General features: G+C 42.2%; 1 non-coding gene across 1 annotated transcript; it reads right to left on the bottom strand.

Annotated features, from left to right (window-relative positions):
* Positions 1-4,869: 4,869 nt before the first annotated feature.
* Positions 4,870-4,942, bottom strand: Trnak-uuu. The gene has a single exon. It is a non-coding gene; the product is annotated as a tRNA-Lys (tRNA).
* Positions 4,943-5,527: the final 585 nt, after the last annotated feature.

Raw genomic sequence — 5,527 nt, 5'->3', positions numbered from 1 at the left:
CCGTAGTCATAGTTTTGCAAATGATTCGCTTGTGAATCGGTGTTGCTGTACCTCCTGCTGTTAATACTGCTGTACCTCCTACTGTTAATGCTGCTGTACCTCCTGCTGTTAATGCTGCTGTACCTCCTGCTGTTAATACTGCTGTACCTCCTGCTGTTAATACTGCTGTACCTCCTACTGTTAATGCTGCTGAACCTCCTGCTGTTAATGCTGCTGTACCTCCTACTGTTAATGCTGCTGTACCTCCTGCTGTTAATACTGCTGTACCTCCTACTGTTAATGCTGCTCCTCCTGCTGTTAATGCTGCTGTACCTCTGCTGTTAATGCTACTCCTCCTGCTGTTAATGCTGCACCTCTGCTGTTAATGCTGCTGTACCCTGTTAATGCTGCTGTTCACCTCCTAATGCTGTTAATGCTGTACCTCCTGCTGTTAATGCCAACCTCCTGTTGTTAATGCTGCTGTACTCCCTACTGTTAATGCTGCACCTCTACTGTTAATGCTGCCAATTGCCTGTACCTCCTAAATGCTGCTGTGTTACCTCCTACTGTTAATGCTGCTGTACCTCCTACTCCTGCTGCTCTGCTGTTAATGCTGCTCTGCTGTGACTGCTCCTGCTGTTTAATATCCTGCTGTTAATATGTTAATGCTACCTCCTACTGTTAATGCTGTTGCATCCTACTGTTAATGCTGTCCTCTGTTGGCTCCCTGTTAACCTCCCACTGCTGTACCTCCTGTTAACTGTTAATGCTGCTGCACCTCCCTGTTAATGCTGTTGTCCTACTGTTAATGATGCTCACTGTTAATTACCTCATAATGCTTGTGCTGCTGTACCTTAATGCTGCTGTATGCTGACCTCCCACTGTTAATGCTGCTGTACTCCTGCTGTTAATGCTGCACCTCCCTAATGCTGCTGTACCTCCTACTGTTAATGCTGCTCTACCTCCTACTGTTAATGCTGCTGTACTGCTCCTGCTGTTAATACTGCTGTACCTCCTACTGTTAATGCTGCTCTACCTCCTACTGTTAATGCTGCTCTACCTCCTACTGTTAATGCTGCTGTACCTCCTACTGTTAATGCTGCTGTACCTCCTGCTGTTAATGCTGCTGTACCTCCTACTGTTAATGCTGCTGTACCTCCTGCTGTTAATGCTGCTGTACCTCCTGTTATCCTTACTAACCTTCCATCTACTGACGTTGTTGCTGCTATTCTTGCTTCTCTTATTGCTGTTAGACCTTCTACTACAACTGCTGCAGCCACGAGTAACCATTACAGCTGACGAAGGAGATAGATAGGCGGTGCAGGGAACATGAATGGGGTCCAGGAGGAAGAGGAGGTATATGCGTGCCTGGAACATTTTCTGCAGGGAATCTAGTAAGGGAATGTGAGGAGCTGAAGCAGAGATTGGATGGCGCCAGTGACAGTGGGTTTATGCTAGGTGACCCCCCCCCCTCTGCTGTTGCTTATTACGTTTATTATCCTAGGAAAAACATGTTGGGAGTCATATAAATATTAACCTTCCCACACTAGCTTATTTTGCCGGATGTGTTAACCTAACCTAACCTAACCTAACTTTACCATAACGCTAACCTAAGCTAAACGAATCTAATTTAACCTAACATGACATAACTTAACTTGAATTAAGCTAATCTAACCTATCATGATTTAACAGGCTAACCTAACCTAACCTAACCCCTCCAAAAATTAATGTCTATAGATATTTATATACAGTATATATAAATGCCCACATACATACACACGTATAAATAAATAGTAAATACCTGTTAATATTTAATAAACGTTGTGTATATTATATAAATTTCAGGTTAAAATTGGGTGACTATGTATACGAAGGAAGGTAGAGGAAAGGAAGATCAATATAAATTCGATTTATATTAAACTATCGACAAGTTTTTATAAATTAGATTAAAATGGATCACTTGAGGATTAAACGGGGTATTATGTTAGGTTAGGTTAGGTTAGCTTAGGTTAGGCTAAGTTGGGTTAGGTTAGCTTAGCTTAGATTAAGTTATTAGGTTTAGGGTAGGCTAGGTTAAGGTAAGGATTGGTCAGGTCAGGTCAGGTTAGGTTAGGTTATAACTTTTGCAGAGAAAATTTAGCAGGGTGAAAGGCAAATAAATGAAAACATATTTGTTTTATAAGTTGTGTAAAATTATTCTAACAGAATTTAAGAACAAACTTTATAACGACACAGTAAAAGTTTTCTATATATTACATACGACTGTAATGACTGGTGGTAAATATTGCACGGAGAGAGGCGGTGAGGGTGTGTGTGTGTGTGTGTTGCTCTGACAAGAAGCAGAGAAAGACTGACAGACAGAAAGAGAGGATGTCAGAGAGGGATGATCAGACAGACATAGAAAGAAATAAGCTAACACAGTATTGATAATCAGTTTGTTAAAATAGTCTTTCGGTGAGGCGTGTGGGTAGGTAAATGTCTGAGGCTTTCATGGTGGTCGTTAAACTGTTGTGTGATGACGTGTGCGCCGCGACCTGACCTGACACTCCCCCCCCTCCCCCCCCACCCCCCAGTGACCCGTTACAACAACAACACGCCTCAGTCAGCCACACCCACCCGCACAACAACAACAACTATCGCTCGCTTGACACACCCACATTAAGGGTTGCATCAAGAGCCGCAAACTTTTCAGCACACGAGAAAACAGACGTAAATGTTGAAGGTCTCGATACAATAATGCAGTTTACCGCAGGAATCCACAGCGAACACTACACTTATTAGTGCCATGTGAGGCGGCTGTGTCATGTTGGTCACTAAAGTTTGGATTATTATTCATCCAATTTTGTTCTTATTTTAGGAAACATTGCAATCGGTAAGTTATTTCGTTCCTGTATGATACTAACCCTTATAGGGAGTTCATCTTGTTTTACGTACAACTGTAAGTAATGTCACGCACATTATATGGAAGAATCAGACAACCGTAATTTGCAGTTTAAAGTTATATGCCAAAGGTCATTGACTTATGTTCATGAAAAATATATTAACAATTTAAGATGTGTCACTCAGCAGGCAGCCCCGGTACTGTACCCTCCCTCACAGTTGGTCGTGGCCGCTGCCTGGGGTCACCAACAATATTTATAACACACCTGATTTTTATTTTTTTTAACGGGGAACAGTCCACCCGGGCACAGGTCATCGACCCACAATGGGGCCTAGGGGGCGAAAAAATAAGAGTAAAAATAAATAAAAAATTAGAAGAACAAAAGACTATATTAATCTACACCACAAAGATGCCGGAAAACCAGCTTTTTAAAGTGAGACAGACTGTATGAGTATGGAAACACAGAAGAAGGCAGAGCATTCCACAGCTTGACTGTGTGGGGAAAGAAGGAGGTACTATAACGGGTTATTCTAGACTCTAGAGTGACCGACATCCATACAGAAACGGTGGCCACCGCGGGCAAGACGAGTGTTACGAGCCCACGGCCTTGCCGGCGGTACACAGGACGCCAAATCCACCGAACATTGCCCGTTAAGGTACCTGTAAAAGAGAAAGAGTGAAACAACATTACGGCGAATTGAAAGGGAAGAGAGATTCTCAACTAAAGGAAGAGAGTTAGTAAGACGAAATGCCTTTAATTCCACCCCATCTAACAGTTGGACAGAAGAAGAGCCACCCCAGCTAGCAGAAGGTAATTGCTGGTATCCAACATGAATTTCAGAGTGGTTGTCATGGAGATATCATTTACACAATTTCGTTTCCGTCTGTGAATAACATGACAGTTAAATTGGTGGCAATATGATGTTTGTAGCAACAATTAATTTGCATTTACATTTTTATCATTTACTAATGACAGTCTATATGGGATTCGAAATGGCTGCAGGTGAGATACATCGACTATGAAGTATGTTTGGAGAGTTGTTTGATAAATGAATAACATGACAATACGTTATGGTGGTAATGATTAGGTGACTGTAAACTAATTCAGCTGCACGACCATATACAGTAGAGGATGACAGTAACAAAGAAAATTACTTTACAACAGTTCCACTAAGAATATTGTACACTCAACCTGCGCTTGACAGCTGTCACCTGTCATATTAGCGTTGTCATCGTCGTCAGTCTCCTCGCCCTCTGCTGTCTTTTGAGTCTTACATGCCTAGACTTTACACAAGCTACACAAGTCTATTTATGTTAAGTCCATCAGCAAGACTCTGACAGTTGAACAGTCGCTAACAACATTTGGTTCAGGTAAACCACTTAATAGTCAGTCTGCCGTCGTCACCTGGGATCCATCCACACCAACTTGGAGTTGGCACAAAGGTTGGGCACTGAACGTGGCACTCCTAGATCACGGGCTGGTAATTGGCTCTGAGGACTTGCATGGAGAGGTTGTCTTTACACGGTGGAAGGTGACTGGACTCCATGTTGGTCACGGAGGAGTTGATTATGTACAGCAGTTGATTGGCCTGACAGGTTTGGATGGAGCATACATACATACATACATACATACATACATACTGTACATACATACATAAATACATACATACATAATGGTTGCCCATCGTGTAACGAGGATGGCCGGCCCAAGGTCGACCTAGGCGTGAATTTGTTTAAGGTGTAGAAGCTGTGTCCAACACAACAACCACACCCTAAGTTAACGAGTTGCATGACCTAGTGTCAAGGAATAGTCCGAGAAGACCAGACAACTCGCCAACTGCACTGGCTAACCCAGGAACACGATCCGTAAATCGATTAACATCCAGGACCCCAATTACTGCTGGGTAGACAAAGGCAAATGACGTAAAGAAACCCGAGTCCGCTCGCTTGCGAGGCGAGAATGCTGACCATTACACCACAGGTCGCCACAAAAAAAAAAAAAAAAAGTAAGCCCGAACAGGGACTCGAACCCTGGACCCTTAGGTTAAAAGCCTAATGCTCTACCGACTGAGCTATCCGGGCTGTACATATGATATTACATATGGCAGGTAAACTGCTGAATCTTCTCAAAGTGTTATTGCTATATTTCTCAAGTTGAAGAAAAGTTTCCTTATGGGTCTGGTTTTCTTTTATTTGTGTCGAGGCGTTAGGCTGTCTATGGCCTGTAGAAGCTCTGAACTTATTAATGTGTGTCGCTCGGCCAGACCATCTCAGACCAACGAGGTCTCACGTTTGTTGATGTCGATTAATCGAGTGGTGTTTTGTATTGGTCACTTGTGGTACACAGCGCCAGGAAAGGTCCTTATTAAAGCCGAAACACAGTGTGAGGACACAGATGACGCTGATATTTTTTACAACGGGTAGCAATTTTTTTTACGGGGATTAGCCCACCTGGGCACAGGTCACTGACCCACATCGGGTCCTGGGGGGGGAGGGGGGCGAAAATGTGATACTAATAACAATAATACTAATAGTTAGTTCATAGTAAATAAAATTTATAATAAAAAAAAATAAATAAAAATATTAATAAAAATAATAATAATAACAACAACAACAACACTGATAATAATAATAATAATAATAATAATAATAATAATAATAATAATA

Source organism: Homarus americanus, unplaced genomic scaffold (genome assembly GCF_018991925.1).
Source record: "Homarus americanus isolate GMGI-L3 unplaced genomic scaffold, GMGI_Hamer_2.0 scaffold59055, whole genome shotgun sequence".
Taxonomy (NCBI): Eukaryota; Metazoa; Arthropoda; class Malacostraca; order Decapoda; family Nephropidae; genus Homarus; species Homarus americanus.
This window is presented reverse-complemented; position numbering and strand designations above follow the sequence as displayed.